We start from the raw sequence: 12,758 nt of genomic DNA, 5'->3' as shown, positions 1-12,758 counted from the left end.
TGATGCTTAAGTTTCTGATTGAAAGATAAACCAGATCATGTCCCACCTTGGCTTAAACCCTGCAAAGGCTTGCAGTGCACTTATCATAGCCCAGACTCCTTACCTTGGTTTACCGTACCTGTATAATCCTACCCTTTCCAACATCTTCAACCGCATCTCTACTACTTCCCCTCTATACTCTAGCCACACTGGCTTTTCTGAATATGACAAGCTCATTTCTATCTTTGTGTTTTTCACGGACTACTTCCTTTATCTGGGATGTTCTCCTTATTGTCATTTAAGCCTCAGTTTAAATGTCACCTCCTCAAGAGAGACAATTCCTGACCAAAGTCTAAAGTAGCTACCAAACCAGTCTATTTGTGTCACTTTCTTTTAATTTTCTGCCTACCACTTAGTTTTACCTGGTTTGTTCCCTCTACTTATTTATTCATTTGTTTAGCCTCTCCGACTAGAGTGTAAGCTTCATGAGAGCGGGGATCTGATCTGTTATATTCAGAGCAATATCCTTAGCATCTAGAGCAGTAACTGGTATGAAGTTGACATTATTAACTTGGTCAGGAGAGGGAACATTGAATATTAATAGTTCCCTGAGGAGAAAAGTCAGGAGTTTTTGTTTGTTTGTTTGGTTGTTGTCACTGTTGTTGTTGTTGTTGTTTGAGACGGAGTCTTGCTCTGTTGCCCAGGCTGGAGTGCAGTGGCACGATCTTGGCTCATTGCAACCTCCACCTCCCGGATTCAAGCGATTCTCCTGCCTCAGCCTCCCAAGTAGCTAGGATTACAGGCGTGCACCACCACACCCAGCTTATTTTTGTATTTTAGTAGAGATGGGATTTAACTATGTTGGCCAGGCTGGTCTCAAACTCTTGACCTCAAGTGATCCACCTGCCTTGGCCTCTCAAAGTGCTGGGATTACAGGCGTGAGGCACAGCACCTGGCCAGAAGTTTTAAGTGTTATAAAGAGAGCAGGTAATCCACAGTGGTTATGCTAATTAAGCACTGATAATTAGCATTCTGCGTAGAAATGAGTCTGTGTATGAGTATGTACATAGTTGACGGTATTTCTCAAGCTCGGCACTATTGGCACTATTGACATCTTGGGCTGGATAATTCTTTGTGTATGGTGGGTGGCCGTGAGGGATATCCTGTGCATCACAAGGTGTTTAGCAGCATCTCTAGTTTCTACCCACTAGATGCCATCCCATTTGGGAAAACTCAGAATGTCTCTAGACATAACCAAATGTCCCTCATGGGACAAAACATTCCCCAGTTGAGAACTACTTGATTAAAAGATGTTCCGGCTGGGCACAGTGACTCATGTCTGTAATCCCAGCACTTTGGGAGGCCAGGGTGGGCAGATCACCAGAGGTCAGGAGTTTGAGACCAGCCTGGCCAACATGGCGAAACCCCGTCTCTACTAAAAATACAAAAATTAGCCGGGCATGCTGGCGGGCACCTGTAATCCCACCTACTCGGGAGGCTGAGGCAACAGAATCACTTGAACCTGGGAGGCGGTGGTTGCAGTGAGCCAAGATTGCGCCACCATACTCCAGGGTAGGCGACAGAGTGAGACTCCATCTCAAAAAAAATAAAAAATAAAAAATAAAAGATAAAAGATGTTCCATTTTGCATTAGTCAAAAATGAGTCTTCACTTTGGTCTAGTAAAAGCCTGGCGTCCGAGGATCATTCAAAGTTCATGGTATTTTATCAGCTTCAGTAGTTAGATCCTATGGCAATGAAGCAATAGTTTCGATAATTCCTAAGCAAATGCTATTGTAAGTGAAAAATTAATTTTTATAGTCCCTCTTCCTGAGACAATAGGATGACCTCACAAAGGGTCAACACATGATCAGGTTCTGAAATCTTAGCTACCATCTTAGTTTCTTTCAGATGCCATGCTCACAAGATTCCATCTTGTTTATCAGAGTAATCTTAATTTTTTGTTGTAGAATTCCTGAATACATAAAACAGGATGGTGGCTGCACAACAACCGGCACTTCAAAACCTGTATACAAGCCGGGCACGGTGGCCCACGCCTTAATCCCAGCACTTTGGGAGGCCGAGGTGGGTGGATCACTTGAGGCCAGGAGTCAGAGACCAGCCTGGGCAACATGGTGAAACCCTGTCTCTACTAAAAACACAAAAATTAGTTGGGTGTGGTGGCGCCCGCCTGTAATTCCAGTTACTCAGGTGGCTGAGGCACGAAAATCGCTTGAACCCGGAAGGCGGAGGTTGCAGTGAGCTGAGATCACATTACTGTACTCTGGTCTGGGCAACAGAGGGAGACTGTCTCAAAAAAATAAACTAAAATACATTCTAAAAACTACAACGTGCTAACAAAAAATAAACAAGCAAATAAGTAAAATAAAATTTCACGGCCGGGTGCTATGGCTCACGTCTGTAATCCCAGCACTTTGGGAGGCCGAGGCAGGTGGATCACCTGAGGTCAGGAGTTCGAGACCAGCTATGCCAACATGGCAAAACCCCATCTCTACCAAAAATACATAAATTAGCCAGGCGTGGTGGCACATACCTATAATCCCCGCTGCTGGGGAGGCTGAGGCATGAGAATCACTTGAACCTGGGAAGCAGAGGTTGCAGTGAGCTGAAGTTGTGCCACTGCACTCCAGCCTGGGCAACAGAATGAGACTCTGTCTCAAAGAAAAAAAAAATTCAGCAGATGAAGGGTGGGCAAGTATTTAAAAAATAAAATAAAATAACCTGCTAACAGCCGGGCACAGTGGCTCACGCCTGTAATCCCAGCACTTTGGGAGGCCAAGGCGGGCAGATCGCCTGAGGTCAGGAGTTCGAGACCAGCCTGCCCAACATGGTGAAACCCCATCTCTACTACAAATACAAAAATTAGCTGGCTGTGGCTGCAGACGCCTATAATCCCAGCTACTCGGGAGGCTGAGGCAGGAGAATCGCTTGAACCGGGAAGTGGAGGTTGCAGTGAGCTGAGATCGCACCATTGCACTCCAGCCTGGGCCACAAGAATGAGACTTCATCTCAAAAAAAAATACCTGCTAACAATAACTTGACAACAGCAACCATTAGCAACAACTTAAATAATGTTTACAGTATATCCGAAATCAGCAAAAGCCCAAATCCTGCTAAAAGATTCCACAGATTAGTCTGGGCAACATGGCGAGAACCCGTCTCCACAGAAAGTTTAAAAATTAGCTGGGCATGGTGTCGCACACCTGCAGTGCCGGCTACTTGGGAGGCTGAGGCAGGAGTATTGCTTAAGCCTGGGAGGTCCAGGCTGCAGTGTGCTGTGGTTGCACCACTGCCCTCCAGCCTGGGTGACAGAGAGAGACTCTGCCTCAAAAAAAGAAAAAAGAAAGAAAAGAAAAAAGAATTCCACAGATTGGTTTTCCCCACCTTGACTTGGATTGGCTTATTTAATTTAATCCTCCCACCTCAGCCTCCTGATTAGCTGAGACTACTCAGGCATTGTATCACCATGCCCAGCTAATTTTTATTTTGTGTAGAGACAGGGACTCACTACATTGCCCAGGCTGGTCTGGAACTCCTGGGCTCAAGCAATCCTCCCACCTCGGCCTACCAAAGTGCTGAGATTACAGGCATGAAGCACCGCGCCCAGCCTATTCTTGGATTTTACACTGCGATCTCTTGATTTAGTCTGAAGCACTTCTCCAAATGCAACAGTTGTTAGTAGTTGGTATTAAGCACCACTTTGTTTAGTCAGTAAATAACCTGAAGTGATTCTGTTGTCTAGCATGATGGCAGCAAATGAATTAAAGCTTTTTTTTGTTCAGCAAGTATAGCAGACAATCTTGTCTACACAATTTCATTTGCCAATTCCACTGTAAAGGGCAGTTTCTAACACAGCATTCTAAACTAGGCACCTCCAATGCAAGGCTGAGACTAGTACATGAAGGAATGGAAACCATTGTGTCTGACTGCTAATTGAAGATTTGTATTTCAACAGGCATAGGGTTGACAGAACATTCAGTCATCTGAAAGACTAGCAATATGATTAAATTCCCAAAATGGCATATAAACCACTTCCAGAGGCCTCATTCCTTCTTCTGGTCAAGACCTACATTAATAGTAACATTACTGACCGGGCTGGGTGGCTCACGCCTGTAATCCCATCACTTCGGGAGGCCGAGGCAGGTGGATCACAAGGTCAAGAGATCGAGACCATCCTGGCCAACATGGTGAAACCCCGTCTCTATTAAAAATACAAAAATTAGCCGGGCGTGGTGGTGTGCGCCTGTAGTCCCAGCTACTCAGGAGGCTGAGGCAGGAGAATCGCTTGAACTCGGGAGGCGGAGGTTGCAGTGAGCTGAGATTGCACCATTGCACTCCAGCCTGGCAATAGAGTAAGACTCCATCTCAAAACAAACAAACAAACAAAAAACCAGTAACATTACATTAGCATAAGGGACACAACCCGTAATTTTGGTAAATTTTGTAGGTATGCTTCCAAGTGTCTAAGAGTCATTTAAACCAAATATGCAGTTAATCCAATCAAACTGAATGTAAACCTGTAGCCCAATTTCATAAGCACCAATCTTGATTGGAATGTCTTGAATTAAGCAATCTGCTTCCACAAAGTCATCTACTCCTAGAACCAAAAAGTTCCTGGGATTCCTGACTCAATTACCTGAGTTCTGACATGCGTGTATACAATGCGTAACAACGTGAGCTAAAACTGAGAAGCCTGCACCCATAGCTGTATTCTTTTTTTTTTTATTATTTTTTATTTTTTGAGATGGAGTCCCGCTCTGTCACCAGGCTGGAGTGCAGTGGCACAATCCCGGCTCACTGCAACCTCTGCCTCCCGGGTTCAAGCGATTCTCCTGCCTCAGCCTCCCGAGTAGCTGGGATTACAGACGTGCGCCACTACGCCCAGCTAATTTTTGTACTTTTAATAGAGACGGGGTTTCATCATGTTGGCCAGGATGGTCTTGAGCTCCTGACTTTGTGATCCGCCCACCTCGGCCTCCCAAAGTGCTGGGATTACAGGCGTGAGCCACCGCGCCCGGCCACCCATAGCTGTATTCTCAGTAATAGCAACAACTAAGACTAACTAACCCTTTGAAGCTTTTTAATTTCCTTTCTTTTTTTCCTTTTTCTTGCTCTTCAAGAGTTTGACAACATACCTTTGAAGTTTTGTGATGTTTCTTCCAGAAGACAATTTTGGATCTGTCATTTGTAACTGGAGCATCTAGGCAAATACAAGGAGAAAAAAGTCAGAGGTCTCTTGTGGTTAATAAAACTTAATGGCTGTAGTTGATTTACTACAATAATAATAATAGAATGGAAAAAAGCTAGAATCCTCTGTTAAAGTATACGACACATCAATCTATAAGTATTTAGTCAATAAGAACATAATACGGGCCCAGTGCAGTGGCTCATGCCTGTAATCCCAACACTTTGGGAGGCCAAGGCAAGAGGCTTGCTTGAGGCCCAGAATTTAAGACCAGCATGGGCAACATAGCAAGACCTCATCTCTACAAAAAAAGGAACACAATATGGATCAACTGTGAGAGTATTGACAACTGCTAGTTTACTTAATTTTTTTTTTTTTTTTTAAGATGGAGTCTAAGGCCGGGCACGGTGGCTCACAGCTGTAATACCAGCGCTTTGGGAGGCTGAGGCGGGCAGATCACAAGGTCAGGAGTTCGACACCAGCCTCGTCAACATAGTGAAACCCTATCTCTACTAAAAATACAAAAAAATTAGCTGGGCGTGGTGGTGGGCGCCTGTAATCCCAGCTACTCGGGAGGCTGAGGCAAGAGAATCGCTTGAACCCAGGAGTCGGAGGTTGCAGTGAGCTGAGATCACACTATTGCACTCCACTCTGGGCGACAGAACAGGACTCCGTCTCAAAAAAAAAAAAAAAAATGGAGATTGAGTCTAGCTATCGCACCCAGGCTGGAGCGTAGTGGCACCATCTCAACTCACTGCAACCTCTGCCTCCCGGGTTCAAGCAATTCTCCCTGCCTCAGCCTCCCTAGTAGCTGGGATTACAGGCGCCCGCCACCAAGCCCGGCTAATTTTTGTATTTTTTAGTAGAGATGGGGTTTCGCCATGTTGGCCAGGCTGGTCTTGAACTCCTGACCTCAGGAGATCCGCATGCCTCGGCCTCCTAAAGTGCTGGGATTACAGGCGTGAACCACTGCGCCCAGACGAGTTCCCTTAATTTATACCACAAAGTATATTATGATATCAATTCACAAGGTTATTTCATCATAAAAACAAAAATTTTTCTTAAAACCAATTGAGGCTCACGCCTGTAATCCCAGCACTTTGGGAGGCCGAGGCGGGTGGATCACTTGAGGTCAGGAGATCAAGACCAGCCTAGTCAACATAGCGAAACCTCGTCTCTACTAAAAATTAGCCGGGCATGGTGTGTGTGACTATAATCCCAGCTACTCTGGAGGCTGAGACAGGAGAATCGCTTGAACCCGGGAGGTGGAGGTTGCAGTGAGCCGAGATCGTGCCACTTCACTCCTGCCTGGGCGACAGAGTGAAACTCCGTCTCAGAAAAAAAAAAAAAAAAAAAAAAGCGCTGCCTTTGTACCCCACCATGCCTCCGCCTGGTGTCTGGGGTCAGGTTGCAGCGCCAGAGCACGTGCTTGCGCATAAATGGGGCAGCCTGGCCCCCTGCGGATGGTCCTTTTAACCGCGAGCAACAAGGAGGCGAAAAAAAAAATTGATAGTTAATGTGTCCGCCTTTTTTTTTTTTGGGGGGGGGACTGAGCCTGGCTCTGTCACCCAGGCTGGAGTGCAGTGGCACGATCTCCACTCACTGGACAACCTCTGCCTCCCAGGTTCAAGCAATTCTGCCTCAGCTTCCCAAGTAGCTGGAACTACAGGCGTGCACTAGAATGCCCAGCTAATTTTTTTGTATTTTTAGTAGACAGGGGTCTTGCCATGTTGGCCAGGCTGGTTTCGAACTCCTGACCTCAGGTGATCCGCCCACCTCAGCCTCCCAAAGTGCTGGGATTGCAGGCCTGAGCCACCACACCTGGCCTATAGTTAATGTGTCAACTTTTATAAATGAATATAAATATGTCTCTCAAACTTAAAGTATATTTTCACTAAAAAAATAGCAAAATAGAGCTGGGTGTGATGGTTCATGCCTGTAATCCCCGGCACTTTGGTAGGCCAAAATGGAAGGATCACTTGAGGCCAGTTCAAGACCAGCCTGGTCAATATAGTGAGCCCCTATCTCCATTAAAAAAAACAAATTAAATAAATAAAAGAGAAAAGCAAAATAGAGCTCTTGAATTGTCCATTTAAAAAAATATTCTGGGTTTGGCAGATAAAATAGCTCTGACAAAAGTTTTGGATTAGTTAAAATCTAGAAAATGCCAAGCAAATCTAATTATTGTCATTATCTCTTATAAGATGAAGTAGTAAATTTTTGTAGTTTCCTTGAAATACAATGGAAACCCAGGAAACGCCTAAGGCATTTAAAGGGTGTAAAAGTCATCTTAATTATTTCATAATTCCAAATATATAGCCTGAATTTGAAGAAAGGAATATCAAAAAGACTTGTCAGAACAGAAATTCACAATAGGAAAGACTTGGAACCAAGCCAAATGTCCATCAATGATAGACTGGATTAAGAAAATGTGGCGCCGGGCACGGTGGCTCACGCCTGTAATCCCAGCACTTTGGGAGGCCGAGGTGGGTGGATCACATAAGCTCTGGAGTTCGAGACCAGCCTGACCAACATGGAGAAACCCTGTCTCTACTAAAAAAAAAATACAAAGCTAGCCAGGGGTGGTAGCACATGGCTGTAATCCCAGCTACTTGGGAAGCTGAGGCAGGAGAATCACTTGCCATTGCACTCCAGTCTGGGCAGCAATAGTGAAACTCCATCTAAAAAAAAAAAAAAGTGGCACATATACACTATGGAATATTATGCAGCCATAAAAAAGGATGAGTTCATGTCCTTTGCAGGGACATGGATGAAGCTGTAAACTATCATTCTCAGCAAATTATCACATGGACAGAAAACCAAACACCACACAGTCTCACTCATAGGTGGGAATTGAACCATGAGAACACCTGGACGCAGGGTGGGGAACATCACACACCAGGGCCTGTCAGCGGGGTGGAGGGCTGAAGGAGGGATAGCATTAGGAGAAACACCTAATGTAAATGACGAGTTGATGGGTGCAGCAAACCAACATGGCACATGCATACCTATGTAACAAACCTACACATTATGCACATGAACCCTAGAACTTAAAGTATAATACAAAAATTTTTAAATTTTAAAAAAAGATCACAGTGAATGGGTACAAAAGTACTATTAGATAGAAGGAATAAGATCTAGTGTTCCGTAGCCTAGATCTGGCCTAGGGTGACTATAGTTAACAATAATTTATTGTACATATTTATATATTTCCTTTTTTTTTTTTTTTTTTTTTGAGAAACAGTCCGCTCTGTCGCCCAGGCTGGAATGCAGTGGCGCGATCTCAAATCACTGCAACCTCCGCCTCCCAGGTTCAAGTGATTCTCCTGCCTTAGACTCCTGAGTAGCAGGAATTACAGGCTTGTGCCACCATGACTGGCTAATTTTTGTATATTTTGTAGAGATGGGGTTTCGCCATGTTGGCCAGGCTGGTCTCGAACTCCTAAGCTCAAGCAATCCCTGAGCTCAAGCAATCCTTGAGCTCCTTACAGGCATGAGCCACCATGCTCAGCCTTTTTAAATTTTTTTTTGAGACAAGGTCTTGCTCTGTCACCCCGGTTGGCGTGCAGTAGTACAATCACAGCTCACTGCAGCCTCAACCTCTCAGACTCAAGCGATCCTCCCACCTCAGCCTCCTGAGTAACTAGGACTACAGGTATACACCACCAATCCCAGCTAATTTTTGTATTTTTTGTAGAGATGGGGTTTGCCAGGTTGCCCGGGCTGATCTCGGACCCCCGGGCTCAAATGATACTCCTGCTTTGGCCTCCCAAAGTGCTGGGATTATAGGCATGAGCCACCATACCCAGTCTGTATATTTCAAAATAACTAAAGGAGTGGAGTTGGAACGTTTCCAACACAAATAAATGATAAATGTTTAAGGAGATAAATATCCCAATTACTCTGATTTGATCATTACACATTGCATGCTTGTATCAAAATATAACATGTACCCCATAAATATGTACAACTATTATGTATGCATAAAAATTAAAAATAAACATGACAAAATGTACTATTAAGAATATTAGTCCAAAAAACAAATAAAAACAACAAAAGAAGAAAAAAAGAAATAATAAACAAAAAAAAATAAAAAGAAGAATATTAGTCTGAGGCCAGGTGCGGTGGCTCTGGTGAACCCAGAGATTAAGGCTGCAGTAAGCCATGTTTGCGCCCCTGCACCCTAGCTGGGTAATAGAGACCCTGTCTCAAAACAAAAATAAAACTGGGCAAAGGCTGGGCAAAGTGGCTCATGCCTATAATATTCCCAGTGCGGCCGGGCGTGGTGGCTCATGCCTGTAATCCCAGCACTTTGGGAGGCCAAGGCGGGCAAATCACAAGGTCAGGAGTTTGAGACCAGCCTGGCCAATATTATGAAACCCGGTCTCTACTAAAAATACAAAAATTAGCTGGTATGGTGGCGGGCGCCTGTAGTGCCAGCTACTTGGGAGGCTGAGGCAGGAGAATCACTTGAACTCGGGAGGCAGAGGTTGCAGTGAGCCGAGATCGAGCCACTGCACTCTAGCCTGGGCGACAGAGCAAGACTCCATCTCAAATACATATATATATATATATATATATATATATATATATTTTTTTTTTTTTTTTTTTTTTTTTTTTTCCCCAGTGCTTTGTGAGGCCAAGAGTTTAAGATGAGCCTTGGAAACATAGTGAGATCCCATCTCTACAAAAAATAAAAAATAAAAAAATTAGCTGGGCACAGTGGCTCACACCTACAGTCCTAGCTACTTGGGAAGCTGAGGCAGAATTGCCTGAGCTCAGGAGTTTGAGGTTACAGTGAGCTATGATCACACCAGTGCACTCCAGCCTGGGTAACATAGTAAGACCCTATCTCAAAAAACAAAACAAAACAAAAACTAGGCAAAATACCTGAACAGATACCTCACCAGAGAAGTTATACAGATTATAATCACAGAAAAAGATACTCAATATCATATGCCATTAGAGAATTGCAAATCAAAAAACAATGAGTTACCACTACATACCTAATAGGATGGCTACCATTTTTTTAAAAACTGACAACACCAAATGCTTGTGAGGATTGCTGATGGGAATGCAAAATGGTAGAGCAGCTTTGGAAGACAGTTTGGCGGTTTCTTACAAAAGTAAACATACTCTTACTATATGATCCAACAGTCTTGCTCCTTGGTATTCACCCAAATGAGTTTAAAACTTAGGTCCACTCGGCCGGGCACAGTGGCTCACGCCTGTAATCCCAGCACTTTGGGAGGCCGAGGAGGGCGGATCACGAGGTCAGGAGATCGAGACCATCCTGGCTAACATGGTGAAACCTCGTCTGTACTAAAAATACAAAAAATTAGCCAGGCCTGGTGGCGGGCGCCTATAGTCCCAGCTACTTGGGAGGCTGAGGCAGGAGAATGGCGTGAACCCGGGAGGCGGAGCTTGCAGTGAGCCCAGATGGCGCCACCGCACTCCAGCCTGGGCAACAGAGCAAGACTCCGTCTCAAAAAACAAACGAACAAACAAAAAACAAAAACAACTTATGTCCACTCAAAAATCTGCACACAGATGTTAGTAGCAGTTATATTCATACCAAAACTTGGACGCAATCAAGATGTCACTTAGTAGGTGACTGAATAAATAAACTAGTACATCCAGACAATGCAATGTTATTCAGGGCTAAAATAAAATGAGATCCCAACCCATGAAAAAAACATGGAAGGACCTTAAATGCATATTTGAGTAAAAGAAACCATTCTGACCGCCAGGTGCAGTGGCTCACGCCTTCAGTACCAGCACTTTGGGAGGTTGAGGCGGGTGGACATTATACGTCATTATATATTTGTCAAAACCCGTAGAAGACACAACACCTAGAGTGAACCTTAATGTAAACTATGGACTTTGGGTAATACTGTGGTGTCAATGTAGGTTAACAGATTATAATAAAAGTACAACTTTAATGTGGGGTGTCAATAGTGGGGAAGGCAGGTGAAATGCTCTATACTTTCTGCTAAGTTTTGCTGCAAACCTAAAACTGCTCTAAAAAATAAAGCATATAAAAGGAAAAATTTGGCCGGGCGCGGTGGCTCACGCCTGTAATCGCAGCACTTCGGGAGGCCGAGGCGGGCTGATCACCAAGTCAGGAGATCGAGACCATCCTGTCTAACATGGTGAAACCCCGTCTCTACCAAAAATACAAAAAATTAGCCGGGCGTTGTGGCGGGCGCCTGTCGTCCCAGCTACTCGGGAGGCTGAGGCAGGAGAATGGAGTGAACCCTGGAGGTGGAGGTTGCAGTGAGTCGAGATCGCACCACTGCACTCCAGCCTGGGCGACAGATCGAGACTCCGTCTCAAAAAAAGAAAAAAAAAAAGTAAAAAAAAATTTTTTATTAACTGGAACACAGAGGATAAGTAATCCTGCTTCGCCCCTTGCCTCTCGCCTCTGCATGGGGCGAGGCAGGATTGATCAAACCCAGAAAGACTGAGTGAGAATGGATGTTGAACACAGAACTGAAGGATGAATGTGAGTTACCTGAATAGAACCCAGGGGCTTGAGTGCAAGAAGAGGCGGGCATTCCAGGCAGAGGAGAGCAAGGGTAAGGGCCCCACGGAAGGCATTCGAGTAGGAGGGTAGAACTATGATGACAGAAGACTCAATAACGATCCAAAGAAACCAAATGATTGGGCGCCTTCTTTCGGATCCGTGACTTCCAGCGCCAGGAGTCTCTATTGGCTCTTATACCGTTGCTCTATGAGATAGCAATGTTTTTGTCCTTCAGGCTCCCCTCCAATTGCTGAGCTGCTGGTGTGTTTTGAGGAGTAGAAGGCAAAAAGAACCCTCTTGTTTTTCTTTGGATCTAGAGAGAATCTGAGCAAATGACAAAGCAAATGGGGTAAAATGTCTTTTTGTTTAGTTTTTCCTGATCTTCCCATGAGAGGCAAATACATGTTAAGGATAGTTGAATCTGAGTAAAGGGTATAGAAATATTCCTTACAAGATTTTTGTTGGCAACTGGTCTAAGTATGAAATTATTTCCAAATAGAAAGCTAAAACAAACAAAACAATTGGCCTTGGGAAACTGGCCAATCTTGAAGTAATCAAGTAATATTGTTAAGGGACAATCAGTGTTGTGAAAACAACACGGATACACCCCCTCCCTCCCCCTCAAAAAAAAAAAAACCCTAAATTCAGTTCCCCCGTTGCTAATGTGTGATCCCGGCAAAGTCATCTAAGTCACTGAGCTTCAGTTCCTCCACCCCAGAGAGTTGTTGCAACGATCAAATGAAAGAATGTCTATTAAAGCCTTTCATGAACTATATTATTGCTGCTACCGTAGAAATGGAAAGTGTACAACACTAGATCCAAAACTACTTTTGACACTTCTGAGACTGTGGCCGCGCCTCTGTCACCTTCCAAAGGCCACTAGGCCTTTCCTGAGCTGGCATTGGCAGCGCACACTCTTGCCCGGCTAACCTTTCCAGGTGGGCGGCGCACTGGCTGCTCTGCTCTCCAGGTGGCCGCTGCAGCTGCCCAAGAGCGCAGGCGCAGAGGCAGACCACGTGAGAGCCTGGCCAGGCCTTCCGGCCTAGCCT

General features: G+C 44.7%; 1 long non-coding RNA gene and 1 other non-coding gene across 2 annotated transcripts in view; one reads left to right on the top strand and one right to left on the bottom strand.

The window, feature by feature from the left end:
- LOC107974713 (uncharacterized) overlaps positions 1-12,747 on the bottom strand; it is a 37,041-nt gene extending 24,294 nt beyond the window's left edge. Inside the window, exons 1-3 of the long non-coding RNA XR_001717650.4 lie at positions 12,640-12,747; positions 11,698-12,033; positions 5,134-5,198 (exon numbers count right to left, since the gene is read on the bottom strand). This is a non-coding gene — a long non-coding RNA (uncharacterized LOC107974713). The remainder of the gene's footprint in view (positions 1-5,133; positions 5,199-11,697; positions 12,034-12,639) is intronic.
- On the top strand, positions 6,543-6,674 carry LOC112207316 (small nucleolar RNA SNORA76). Its single transcript, XR_002941747.1, has one exon. It is a non-coding gene; the product is annotated as a small nucleolar RNA SNORA76 (small nucleolar RNA).
- Positions 12,748-12,758: the final 11 nt, after the last annotated feature.

Source organism: Pan troglodytes, chromosome 4, assembly GCF_028858775.2.
Source record: "Pan troglodytes isolate AG18354 chromosome 4, NHGRI_mPanTro3-v2.0_pri, whole genome shotgun sequence".
Taxonomy (NCBI): Eukaryota; Metazoa; Chordata; class Mammalia; order Primates; family Hominidae; genus Pan; species Pan troglodytes.
The sequence above is the reverse complement of the archived record's forward strand: the minus strand, read 5'-3'. Positions and strand labels throughout refer to the sequence as shown.